Raw genomic sequence first — 14,987 nt, forward strand, 5'->3', positions numbered from 1 at the left:
GCACGGTCGCACGCTAGATCAGCGCGGGCGCGCTTGGTTTCCGTAAAAACAGCGCGACCATGCGCTAGATCTGCGCGGGCGCGCTCAGCTTCTGAAGTTGTCCCTGAATTTTTTTCTTTTTCTAATTTTTTTGTGTTTTTCTCTTTTCTTCTTGCTTCCTCTACCTAGTAATGTACAACAAACTTGGGTTGCCTCCCAAGAAGCACTTGTTCTACGTCATTAGCTTGACGTAGAATCTTGAGCTCAAACAGAAAATAAAACGACACTAACCACATCACGGTTTGCTATGTCACTATAGTAATGCTTCAACCTATAACCATTTACCTTGAATGCTTGGCCCGGATCATCCTCAAAAATCTCCACTGCTCCATGTGGAAACACAGTTTTGACAACAAATGTCCTTGACCACCTTGACTTCAACTTTCCAGGAAAAAGACGGAGACGAGAGTTAAATTAAAGAACTTGTTGCCCCGGCATAAATGATTTGAGCACTAGACCCCTATCGTGCCACCTCTTGACTTTCTCCTTATACATTTTGTCGTTTTCATAAGCTTGAAGTCGAAACTCGTCGAGTTCATTTAATTGAAGCATCCTCTTCTTTTTAGCTGCATCCAGGTCCAGATTCAACTTCTTCAAAGCCCAATACACTTTATGTTCTAGCTCCATCGACAAATGACACCCTTTACCATAAACCAACTGAAATGGCGACATTCCCAATGGAGTCTTGTATGCTTTTCTATACACCCAAACAGCTTTGTCAAGCTTTAAAGACCAATCTTTCCTTGATGGACACACAACCTTCTCTAAAATGCGCTTGATCACTCTGTTAGATACCTTAGCTTGACCATTCGTCTGAGGATGATAAGCCATAACAGTGCTATGATTCACATTATACCTTTGCATCATAGCAGTGAACTTGGGATTGTAAAAATGCGTCCCCTCATCACTGATTATGACTCTTAGAGTTCCAAATCTTGTGAATATCTTCTTATGAAGAAAATTAAGCACTACTTTCGTATCATTCGTTGGAAACGCCTTAACTTCAACCCATTTCGACACATAATCAACTGCCAACAAAATATACTGATTGTTACAAGATGAGACAAATGGCCCCATGAAGTCAATTCCCCAAACATCGAGGACTTCAACCTCGAGAAGCATATTAAGAGGCATCTCATCCCTCTTGGACATATTACCCTCACATTGACATCGATCACATTTCAAAACGAACTGATGAGCATCTTTAAACAAAGTCGGCCAGAAGAAACCTGCTTCAAGAATACGAGTTGCTATCTTTTCTCCTTCATAATGTCCTCTATAAGCCGTTGAGTGGCAATCTCACAAGATCCCCCCGTTCCGCTGTAAGGAATACATCTCCCGATGATTTGGTCAGCTCCTTGTCGAAAAAGAAATGGCTCATCCCACATGTACCACTTCACTTCATGCAAAAACTTCTTCCGTTGAGCATATGTCAAGTCGGGAGGCATGATATTACTCACAAGGTAGTTCATAATGTCTGCAAACCATGGTTCTTCCTTTTGCACTCCAAATAGCTGCTCGTCGGGAAAAGACTCATTGATTAATGTCTTATCTAGTAAAGTTGCACTTGGATCCTCTAAACGCGAGAGATGATCAACGACTTAATTTTCAGTTCCCTTTCTGTCCTTGATCTCTAGTTCAAATTCTGGAAGCAAAAGAACCTATATAATCAATTTAGGCTTCGAGTCTTTTTTGAGACAAGATATCAAATTGCATCGTGATCAGTGAAAACTATCACCTTCATCCCAAGCAGATAAGATCGAAATTTCTAAAAATAATAGACGATAACCAACAGTTCTTTCTTCGTAGTAGTATAATTCAGTTGAGCACCATTTAGGGTCTTACTAGCATAGTAGACCACATGAAATACGTTGATCTTTCTCTGCCCAAGAACTGCTCCAACTGCATAATCACTTGCATCACACATCATCTCAAAAGGTTCACTCCAATCAGGTGCAGTTATGATAGGTGTCGTGATTAAACTCTTCTTCAAGAACTCGAAAGCAGCCACACAGTTATCGTCAAACTAAAACGGGACATCTTTCTCCAAAATATTGCACAAAGGTTTAGAAATTTTTGAGAAGTCCTTGATGAAACGCCTGTGGAAGCCCGCATGACCAAGAAAAATGCGAACCCCCTTAACAGAAATCGGTGGGGGAGATTTTCGATGACCCCCGCTTTGGATTTGTCCACCCCAAGACCCTTACTAGAGACCTTGTGCCCAAGAATAATGCCCTGTCACACCAAAAAGTGACATTTCTCCCAATTGAGAACCAAATTGGTCTCAACACACCTCTTGAGAACGTCGCCTAAATTCTGCAAGCATTCATCAAATAAATCACCAAAAACAGAGAAATCGTCCATAAACACCTCCACATTTTGGACAATCATATCAGAGAAGATAGCCATCATGCATCTCTGAAATGTGGTCGGTGCTCCACATAATCCAAAAGAAACTCCCCGGAAGGCGAAAGTACCAAACAGACAAGTAAAAATAGTCTTCTCCTAATCTTCTGGAGTAATGCAGATTTGATTATAACCAGAATAACCATCCAGAAGATAGTAGTACTCATGCCCAGCCGATCTGTCAAGCATCTGATCAATAAAAGGCAGAGGAAAGTGATCTTTTCTTGTGTCCTTGTCCAACTTCCTGTAATCCATGAAAACTCTCCACCCCGTGACTGTTCGTGTAGGAATAAGCTCATTGTTCTCATTTGCAACGAATGCGATACCTCCTTTCTTAGGCACACACTGAACTGGGCTCACCCATGAACTGTCAGAAATAGGATAAATGATCCCTGTATCCAGCCACTTAAGAAATTCATTCTTCACAACCTCCTTCATGATCAGATTTAGCCTTCTCTGTTGCTCAAAAGTAGGCTTGTTTCCTTCCTCTAGCAGAATTTTGTGCATGCAATATGAAAGGCTGATTCCTTTGATATCTGTTATAGTCCAACCAATTGTCGATTTGAATTCTCTAAGAATTCTCAAAAGCTTTTCCTCGTCGCTACCTGAAAGGTCAAGTGCAATAATAACAGGCAAAGTAGATGAATCACCTAAAAATGCATACCTCAAATGTTCAGGTAAAGGCTTAAGCTCAAGAGTAGGAGCTTCCTCAATAGATGGCTTGAGGCACTTAGGAGCTTTGTTCAACTCCTCCATTCCCCGAGATTCAAAAGGCATATCAATCTTCCTCTTTCAGGGAGAAGCATCTAGAAATTGTAACTGTTCATTCCCTTCATTATCTTCACTATCGAAATTCCCCAATAAGGCCTTCTCCAAGGCATCTGATCTTAGCAATTAATCAAGTTCTGACGAAACCACAGAATCAACCAACTCGACTTTTAAGAACTCCTCATTTTTCGTAGGAAACTTCATGGAATTGAATACATTAAAAGTTACATCCTAATCCATCACTTGCATGGTGAGCTCACCCTTCTGCACATCTATCAAGGTTCAGCCAGTGGCCAAGAAAGGTCTTCCCAAGATTATGGGAATCTTTTTATCCTCCTCGAAATCAAGAATTACGAAATCAGCAGGGAAGATGAGTTTATCCACTTTGACCAAGACATCCTCCACAATACCTCGCGTATATGTAATAGAACGGTCGACCAACTGCAAAGTCAAATAAGTAGGCTTTGGATCAGGCAAGTTCAACTTCTTGAAGATTGAAAAAGGCATCAAATTGATGCTAGCTCCCAAGTCACGTAGACACTTGTCAAATGACATCTTTCCAATAGTTCATGGAATAGTGAAGCTTCTGGGATCTTTAAGCTTCGGAGGGAACTTTTATTGTAGCACATCACTGCATTCCTCCTTGAGAGCAACAGTCTCTAAGTCATCAACCTTCACCTTCCTAGAGAGAATACCTTTCATGAACTTTGTGTAACTAGGCATTTGTTCAAGAGCTTCAGCGAAATGTATGTTGATGTGAAGTTTCTTGAACACCTCCAGAAACTTCTCAAACTGCTTATCTATCTTTTTCTTCTACAGCCTCTTAGGAAAAAGAGGTGGAGGATAGATCTATTTCTCCCCTGTATTACCCTCAAGAGGAGTGTGCTCAACAGTAGTCTTCCTTGGTTCCACTTCTGCTTCCTTCTACACTTCTTCTTCTTCTGCCTCAACTTCAGATTCTGGAGTCTTAGGTTTTTCAGGATTCACAACCTTACCAGACCTCAATATAATTGCCTTAACATGCTCCTTAGCTTCCTTCTTGCCTGGCACTTCAGTATCGCTTGGAAGCGTTCCAGGTTGACGATTCAGTAATGCATTAGCAATCTGCCCAATCTGATTCTCCAAGGTCTTGATAGACACAGCTTGTCTCTTGTACATGAGCCTCAACTCCTCCAATTCAGATTTTTCATTAGCTTGCGATAGTTGCTGAAGTTGAAGTTGTTGCCTAGGGGCATATTGCGGTTGCTGAAAACCAGGAGGGTTAAACTGCTTTGCTGTGTTAGGCTGATAAGATTGTTGCACCGTATTTTGATTGTTACTCTAGCTGAAGTTAGGATGATTGCGGTTATTTAGATAATAAGTGGCTGGAGCTTGATGTTGTGATCTCTGAGTGTTGCTCACAAATTGAGCCGATTCACTAGAAATAACACACTGCTCTGTTTCATGCGCCCTCGCACAAAGCTCACAAACACTAGAAATTTGATTAACTCCATAATTCGCCAGAGAGTCCACTTTCATTGTCAACGCCTTAAGTTGGGCGGCTATAGCAGTTGCTGCATCCGACTCCATAATTCCGGCTACCTTGCCCTGAGTTAGCATCTGAGAAGGATTCTGGTATTCATTAATAGCCATCAGTTCGATCAATTCATAAGCTTCATTGTAGCTTTTAGCCCACAGGGCTCCTCCTCATGCTGCATCAAGTATAGGTCTAGATTGAGCACCCAAACCATTGTAGAAACAATTTATATTCATCCAATCAGGCATGCCATGGTGTGGGCACTTCCTTAGCATCTCCTTATATTGATCACTAGCCTCATACAGAGATTCTCCAGTTTGTTGAGTAAACTGAGTGAAAGCTTTCCCGATTGCAACAGTCTTCGCCATCAGAAAGAATTTAATGATAAACTTTCGAGCAAGATCCTCCCATGTGGTGAAAGACCCTGATGGTAGAGAATGTAACCAGCACTTTGCTTTATCCCTCAGAGAGAATGGGAAGAGTCGCAGCTTGATAGCATCTTCAGTTACCCCATTGAACTTGAAAGTGTCGCAGATCTCGATGAAATCCCTGATGTGCATGTTAGGGTCTTCTGTAGGAGAACCCCCAAACTAAACTGAGTTCTGTATCATCTGAATCGTGCTCAACTTGATCTCAAAAGTCTTAGTTGAGATGGCTGGTCTGATGATGCTGGACTGAATATCATCGATCTTAGGCTGAGAATAGTCCATTAGAGCCTTAGGATTTTCTGCTTGATCTCCCATCACTACTAGAGCTGGTTCCTCGACTTTCTCTTTTTCTGCTACTTTCTCTTCATCCTCAAAAACTTCCCTTCAAATCACTACAACTTCTTCCTTAGCTTGATCCAGAGGTCTCTTACGAGCCTGCGAACGCGTATGCATACACTCTCGCTAGAGTACCTGAAACACGACAAAGAAAAAGAATAGATAAGTAACAATGTCTGAGTCAATGAACTTTAACGACCACTGATGACAAACACATAAACTAAAAGTTAACACTGCAGTCCCCGGCAGCGGCGCCAAAAACCTGTTAGTCGCTAAACACGCGCTAAAATTCACGCAAGTATACGTGTTCACAAGTAATATAGAATTATTTCTAGTTCGATCCCACAGAGACTGTATTAGGCTAACCTTATGATTTTTCCACTTATGCAACAATGATATGGCTATTATTTAATGCTAAGACGAATAATAAATTGAGTTTTTATTATACTATGATTAACTAAAGAGAATTATACAAAAGAACATTAACTAAAGAAAGTAAAGAGAGTTGAATAATATATAACACAAACATGGGATTCTAACTTCATTAAGTACTTCATTCAATAGCCTTTTCATTCTTAACCTTAGCATGTAATGGTGATGACACTAATCAGATAACACGAAACTGATAAACGCCAACTTTCGTTGTACGAGTACCATACTACGAGACATCCATAAAAGAGATAGAAGCTGAATAGACACCAATTATATTGAGACCCTATATGTCTATAGAATTTGACAACATAACGGTTTAATGCACAAGTTATCTATTGTGATTACATAGGGCAAGTAAGATGGTTAAAATTACCTATGAATCATGCATAACAATAACACATGAACCTATGCTAGCATGGCAAGTTCTAAACCCTTAAATTCACTTTTGCTTCATTAAGAATTAACCCACTATCTTATAAGTTCACGATGCTCATAAGATGAATAAGCGCACCCAATACTAGGTTATCATACAACCACCACACACTAAGGCATCAAAACAATTTATCTAAATAAATCCATAAATAAATCCGCTAGAACCCCACGATAATGATTAGCCCATAATCAGACTCATCATCAACGTGGGTTTCGATGAAAGCATGGTATAATAAATATAGTCTTCATACTTAAATAAAACCAAGTACGAAACACAAGTAAAGGTTCAAGAATAAGAAAATTAGCATCCAACGTTACAACTAAAACAAAGAATCACAAGAATAAACTAAATCTTCTTCGCCTTGGTTGAATTTGTGCTCTTCGGTCTTCTTTACTCCTTTTCCTTAGCTTTTGCACGTCACTCCTTATGCAAAACGTCTTTATTTATGTATATATAGCAGCCCCATGCAGAGTAGAAGTCTTCTGTGTCAAAATCAGAATAGAAACATAAATTCTTTTCTCGACCTGGCGCGGCCGCGCGCTTGACCAGGGCGGGCGTGCTGAGTTTTCGATCTTTGGGCGCGGGCGCGCGCTATCACAGCGCGGGCGCGTTGACTCCCTGTATAAAATTCTGACTTTTTCTTTTCCTTGCTGATTTGAGTTGGTTTTTCACGAGCTTTTTTTCCAACCCATCCTAACATCCAATTAGCATTAAAACCATGCTAATTCACCTGATTACCTGGAGAATGCCTGAAAATGCACAAACACTAGAAAACACATTAAAACACCAAAAACTTGAGTACAAACACACCAATTCAAAGCTTTACAGAGCGTAATAAAGTGTCATAATTGCCACTTAAGAAAAGCCAAGGTGGGGTCATTGAAAATCTTCCTCCACCAATTTCTGTTAAGGGAGTTCGCAGCTTTCTAGATACTACGGGTTTCTATAGGCGGTTCATCAAGGACTTCTCAAAAATTTCTAAACCTTTTTGCAATCTTCTGGAGAAGGATGTCCCATTCAAGTTTGATGACGAGTGCCTAACTGCTTTTGAGTTCTTGAAGGAAAGTTTAATCATGGCAACTGTCATAACTGCACCTGATTGGAATGAACCTTTTGAGATAATGTGCGATGTAAGTGACTACACAGTTGGAGCTCGAGCATAAAGCATATTGGGCTTTGAAGAAATTGAACCTTGATTTGGATGCAGTTGGTAAGAAGAGAATGCTTCAATTGAATGAACTCGACGAGTTTCAGCTTCAAGCGTATGAAAACAACAAAATATACAAGGACAAAGTCAAGAGGTGGCACGATAGAGGTTTAGTGCTTAAGTCATTTGTGCCGGGACAACAATTTCTATTATTTATCTCCCGTCTCCGCATAATAATTAAACATTAAAGTACTACAAAAGATAGAATATTAAGGCTACAACCCTTATCCACAATCCCCGAATACATAAGAATGAGTTTGAACAACATCTAACATCTTCATTATTACAAACCAAAAATATCTTAAGTCAAATTACTACCAAATTTTAAACCCAAAGCTTACAACCCTTAGGGAACTACTAGTTCCCTACCTGCTCCAACATCTGACGGTAGGCATACCCCGAGTCCCCAGAAGTCTTACACGCGGTTTGCTTGAAACAAACCATCTTCGGGTTTTACTGAAGGGATAACATCAATATCAATAATAATGAGCAAAACGCTCATCAAGTGAATAACATTATATAACAATGCATCATAACCGTGATAAAATGATAACAGAAGATAAATCAACAATATGAAATCTTAAATAGAAGATCAAGTTATAATGAGTGAATGCAATTGGAAATCACACAACGCTATGAGCAAAGAGGGGTGATCAACCCACATCAAAGCTCTGAACCACATAACAAGTAATTCATAACCTTTGAGGATCCTCGGCACACATTGGCCATATAAAAACCATCAGGCTCCCAACTACTGAGGTTTTAACAGTGACTGACACCTCAGTCTTATCAAAACATACCATACAATTCCTTTTAATCAATTCATTTTAATTTAAAAAGGGTTCTTGATCAAGGAAAAGATAACAAGGGTTGGTATTGTCAAAGTTCAAATGAAGGAAACGATACTAGTGTTTGGGTTTCCAAAAGAAATGATTCTAGGTTTTGAGGGTATTAGGATTCACATGATTTATTAAGGAACTATTGTAGGGTATTCACATGGATATGAGTTAATATGTGAGGAAAAGGAATCAATTCAAGTATGCAAGAGATTAACTAGATTCAAGACTTAATCATTGGGTGATGTCAGGGACTAATTAATCTTATGAAAACTATAGTCATACATTCATAGGGTTTTTAACCACAAGCAACAGAATTACAGAGGTAAGTTGAGAGTTCACTTGCCAGGACTACGCTTACTGAGTACTTGTATTGAATCGTCTATGGGCTCCTTTCCTGGTCTCCTACTTGAACCTTTGATAAATAGTATCCTCATTACAACTCTTGCTAACTATCCTTTTATGTATACTATAAATATGCATATACACACATACACACTTATATATATACATTTAAATTCTACTAATTACAAATAGTATATTCACCATATAAACCACATAACACATAGCAAGAAATGAAATGGAAATTTTTACTTAGTTAATAGTACATATTTAGATTCTATTTACGACCTTAGTCACTTAGGCAATTAATCATATAATATACAATTATCATGACCAATACTCGTAATCCTCCTTAACAGACCTCAAATTAACCTAAATTTAGTAAGGCACACTTATGCCTCACCTTAAATGACTCACAAATGCAATGTATACTACTAAACTTTACCAAATGCACACCTTGGCACCAATTGTGTGCCTTGGCAAAGATATAAAGTTCTACCCTGGGCCTTTGCTATATTATGACTTCTACGACTTATTATGACTTTAAAATAACTTTAGCAATTGGTTTGACATCAAGGCCTCACTTAGAAGACACAGAAATGGACGCACCTCTCCAAAGCTTCTAAAGGAAACTCTAATGGTGACTCTTAGGTATTTTGTTAGAATTAAGGTATCTACACATTGGGCCTTCACTCCAAACCAACTCTCAAAGGTTATTAAGACTCTAAACTGACTCTCAAAGTTGGAATGACTCAAAAGCCTCACTCAGGCCTCCCTAGGCCTCAAGTGGAAGTTGACACAGAACTGCCTTCCCTGATTTCCAAACTGCCTTGATTTTACCAACTTAAAACTTACTTATTTAGTTCAATTATTGGTTTTAATGACGTTTTAGGCTTCCTAATACTTCATTATATCTATTTAGACCAAGGCCCCATAAAGGCCTAACCTATGACATGATGATAATCAACCAAAAGTGAAGTTCACCCAAATCTGCCCTGTTTTGAGTTGCTCTCGGGTTTGTGTGTGTGTGCCTAACCAAATGCAAGCTTTTATGCAATCTAAATCTACTGGACTCAAGTATGAACCAAGTCCCAATTCCATTGAGCTCCGACCTATCAAGGCCTTGCTAACACTCACCTAAAGTGACCTAAACTTCTAGTATAAAAATCTGCCCAACTAAGATCAATGCGACTCCTTCCACCTTAACACCCTTTACTACAATAAAACCAAATAACATTCAACAACCAACCAAGAAAAGTCCTAAAAAATACTAATACCTACTGACTATAAACATATAAGGCTCATTTGCAATTTTATCTAGCATGAAGATCTCTTATAAAAAGAAGTAAGGTAACACATCACAAGACAGGCCATCACTTAGCATATTTTTTAAGCAAGAATTCGAGGTATGCATGCATGGTAACTTAATGACACCTACTGACCTTAAGCTCACTTAATCATATATAACTTAAACTAGCATTTTATGAAAGGGATCATAGCATGCAATTCACAAAAATAAAGTATCAAGAGGTTAAAAGATCAATATAATAGTAACATCTTGTCCTCGAGTTTTTAAGAAAAATTCGAACTATAACCCCAAAATAATCACTTGATATCTACTGAATATAATCACTTATCAACTTGGAATACTTTATCTATCATTTTATAACCAAAAACCACAGCATACAATATCTTACAAGTCAAGCTCCAAAGCACAAAATCAACAAGTATGGTCTCTACTTTGAAAATCACTTTTGAGTCGACATGCAAGTATTATATCCAACATCCAAGTGCTTAAATCAACATTCAAGTACTAAAATCAACATGAAAGTACTAAAATTAAGATATCTTGAAGGAAAAATAGTATTCAAGGGTTTAGACTTAACAAAATAACATTTATAAAGAGCAAGACTTCAAAAATCAACATGCATGGTCCTTTTTCATAAAAACTTCTTAAAATCAACACTTTACATCCGGCTCTTAAGAAATCATTGCCAATGTTTATGAACAATGAGTATGAATTGGTAAAATAGAAGTGTAACACCTCCCCAAGATCATATCTTGTTCATTCTATAAGCCACCATGGTTGCAACCTTAAGTTCATAAGAACCAAGGTCTCAACCTCGGCTTCTTTAACATGCAAGCATAAAACTCACCTCAAAATGATACTCCACTAAATGATGAGGTTCTTGGCTTGACTAACTTGAAAAGTGAAAGAAGATGAAGAAAAATGAAGAAAATGGCAAGAATGGGGGTGGGGATGGGCTTCGTCCGAGAGGGAGTAAAGAGAGGAGAGGGTGTTTGAGTGGGTGTGTTGATGAAAATGAGGGCACTCACTTGGTTTTTGTCTCTTTAATTTGATTAGAAAGGTAGTGGAATGAGGAATGTACAATAATTTCGTTCTTGCTAATAGTGACAAAAATGCATGCGAGGTTAAAGAGGTAATCTTGCATGTTAGTGGGGTTGTAATGGACAATACTAGCCTTGGACTCTCTTATAAGGTTAATTGCATGCAATGGTATACTAGTAATTCAATAATTAATAAAAGTATGATTAAAAAGAATGAATTTTAGTAAATAAAATATAGTTTCATAAATCACAAAATTAATACCATAAATACTATAAAATTTTAGAAGTTTTATAAAAGTGTTTTCAAAATTTTTGAACAAGAATATATTTTAAAACAATTTTTTAAGGTCAATACTCCATTAAACAAACCTTAATAAATATTCTAAGCCACATAAGAAAATGCAAATAATTTGATTCTAACATGAATAATAATCTATCGCTTAATAGCAACTACAACAACCTAAATATTATTTACTCGCGTAATGAAATTAGATTGCATACGCTAAATTATACGCTTAAATAACCTAGCGATATTCAGAATGCCATACAACGAAGAATATATACGAACACATTGGATTCACACAAAAATTTTATAGCACAAAACATATTATCATATTATATTCATATCAAATATTTACAGGCGTTACAACCTTCCCCCCTTTAAGGATTCTATCCCCAGAATCTAAGTAAACAGATGAGGATACTTATCTAACATATCACTTTCTAAGTCCCATGACTCTTCAATTTTGGGATTTTTCCACAAAACTTTTACTAAAGGAACTACTCTATTCCTTAGCAGTTTATCATTTCTATCTAGAATGCTAATCGGCTGCTCGACATAAGACAAATCTGGCTCAATCTCTACCAGTTCATTCTCTATGATACATTTGGCATCGGGTTGAACTTTTTAAGCAATGATACAAGAAAAATGTAGTGAATGTGATGCATTTGAGGCGGTAAGGCCAACTCGTACGCCACTTTTCCGACTTTACCCAAAATCTCAAAAGGTCTGACAAATCTTGGACATAACTTTCCTTTCTTGCCAAATCTAACTATTCCTTTCCAGGGCGACACTTTCAACATAACGGTTTCTCCTACTTCATACTCTACGTCTTTTCTGCGTGGATCAGCATACTTTCGTTGTCTATCCTTGTAACGCCCCCAAATCCGGGGTCAGAGGATTTGGTCGTCATGAAGAAACCTCAATCCAAAACAACCTATTTAATCGATAAATAAATGCCAGCGGGAGATATTTAGCATAAATGACACCAACTAATCCAAGATCTTTTAAGGTTACAGTTCTAGAAAGAAGAAATCCAAATTCCACAAATAATTTTTCTCTTTCTTTTACTTTTAAAAGAAATTCTTCTTGCTTCCTAGTATAACTTCGAAATGAAGTATACTAGGCCCAAATGAAATATACAACTATAATATAATATAAACAACTTTACATAATAAAACTTACACTAATTCGCAAACCCTGGACCAACCACCTTCCAAGAGCTTCTTCTTGCTTCCTCGAATTACGTGGCTAAACAGCAAGCTAATTTTCACTGGAGGTTAAATTTAAAAACAGGCAAGTATGAGTGAAAGAAATGCTCAGCAAGATCATTATGACATATATAGGGTCGTTTTGATATAAAACCGACATCTGCATTAGAGCAGAACATTTAAAATCATAGTTGCTTAATCATAAATTTTAGTTGAGGAATCCCAGATTTAATTCCTTAATTGTATTCAAAACCAATTTGATATTTTTGAGCGAGATGCTTCAGCAATACTTTGAATTTTAACGAGAATCAAACTCGTAAAACAGTGTTTACAGAAATATCGTAAACAACAATATGAAATAATGATTATAGAGTGGATTATGAACTCATTCAAAACCGAACTCTTCATATTAATACTTACTTTGCTGTTATATCAAATTAGATATCAATACGAACTTTGATGCTCACAACACCCATACTGAAGTCAACATCAATCATCTATACTAATACCACCTTTGATATTTAACAACAACGTAAGTATAAGCATAAATCAGAATCTGAATCAAAACTGCATTTTACCATTATTCCAAAACAGAAATAGTTGATAAATCATTTATTCTATGAATATAAAAAACAATATGATAATTTAGATTAGGATCATCCTCCGACGGACGTACTATCACATGTTGATAAGCCCGTGTGATAGCACAAGGTCATGATTCATAGAAACGTGACCCCAAAATCACTAGTACTCAAAAAGGCAATACTCGCCTGTGGCAAAATGGTGTCATAATATTTCATATGGCACTTAGAAATAGCCCTCTGCTGGACCATCCGTCCCGGTCACTTACGCAATTATGATCCAATCTTAAAACCTTTTATTGAAATGGGGTCATAATAATCGACACCCGAAATAATTTTATTCCCCCAATTCTTGGGTAGGAATATTCGCAACCAAATCACTTTTCTCAAAATCCCAAAACATTTATACATCCGATAATTGGATAAGTAAAATCACTTGCCTATTCTGAACATAGAACAACAGAAGAATACTTGCATACACAGAATTATTTAATTCAGCGATATATAAAACATTTATCTATCTTGAACTGAATAGGGAAAACAATACTTGCAAAATAGGATTCAAAATAAATATCACTTGAACAATAAGTGATGATAGGGATACTTGCCTTTGGGTTTTAGTAGTTAGTCACACTCGCAACGATACATCTATTCTGACATTCTGTCTCAAGACATCACCGTCCTTCTTTTCAACACTTGACTGATATTCTGCTCCTGCGATTGCTAGAAGCCAGATACCCAATACCATTCCATCTTATTCTTTATCCAACGTCTTGTCCCGATCAACTCGAATGATCCACATCTATAATTAAAATGTAGAACTTTAATCGCCTAAACGATAATCACTCGACGAACTGCGTGTCAAAAGCCTATCGTCTACCCATACGATAACCCACACATAAAGAAGATAGTCAAACACAAGACTCTTGACCCACGTACACACATAATTCACATAGCACGTAAGCATATAACTCATGTATCACATAATTCATATAACACAGGACTCGTCTCACCAAAACATTCGATTAGGTACGTTTTAAACTGAAATCGGGTCAAAAATATGATTTATCGATCAAAAATTGACTCAGAATGACTTGTAAAACAAGCGACCTTTCGAAACAAAAGGATTTGGGTCCCAAAGTATTTTTATTGAAAGCGGAATATTTTTCTGAGTCTAGAGGCGTTCGATCGTATTAAACGGGCGAACAGTTGATTTATTATGAATTTTTGAACATTTTCGGAATTAAAAACGGTCTCCGAATCATTTTATAACTAAATAATAGGGCTCGAACACCCTAAAATAATTTTTAGGAATTATTTGAATGAATTATAAATAATTATAATTTATTTAACTATTTATAACTAAAATTAATTGATTAAATGATTTAATCAATTAATTAAATCCATAAATAATTTACTAAAATAAACTATAAATAATTAAATCAAATTGGATTTTTGAAAATAATGAAATTAAAAATATCATTTTGGAGTTAAAAACTGTTCGGTTAATTATTAAATAATTAACCCAATTTAATTTATGAAATAAGTAAATAAACAATTTTTGGAAATTAAAAACTAAATTTGAGTTAAATATAAATAGAATTTTATGGAAACAGTTTTCAGAAATGGGAAAGTGGACTGGGAGGATCCAACCCGGGTCAGAAAAATAAGACAACCGGGTCTTAAAGAACTCCACGGGTCGGGCTTGAATGCCGCCCGGATTCTGGGAACGAACCCAGTTTCCGGCGGGTTCGCCGGACTCCGGCGAGTCGGATTGCAGCCAAAAACTATTTCGTTTTTCATGGTTTCAAGTCCCAAATCAT

The 14,987-nt window shown here is 37.1% G+C and overlaps 1 non-coding gene across 1 annotated transcript; it reads left to right on the forward strand.

Annotated features, from left to right (window-relative positions):
* Positions 1-4,975: 4,975 nt before the first annotated feature.
* On the forward strand, positions 4,976-5,082 carry LOC141694410 (small nucleolar RNA R71). Its single transcript, XR_012563719.1, has one exon. It is a non-coding gene; the product is annotated as a small nucleolar RNA R71 (small nucleolar RNA).
* The last annotated feature ends 9,905 nt before the right edge of the window (positions 5,083-14,987 follow it).

Source organism: Apium graveolens, chromosome 10 (genome assembly GCF_009905375.1).
Source record: "Apium graveolens cultivar Ventura chromosome 10, ASM990537v1, whole genome shotgun sequence".
NCBI lineage: Eukaryota > Viridiplantae > Streptophyta > Magnoliopsida > Apiales > Apiaceae > Apium > Apium graveolens.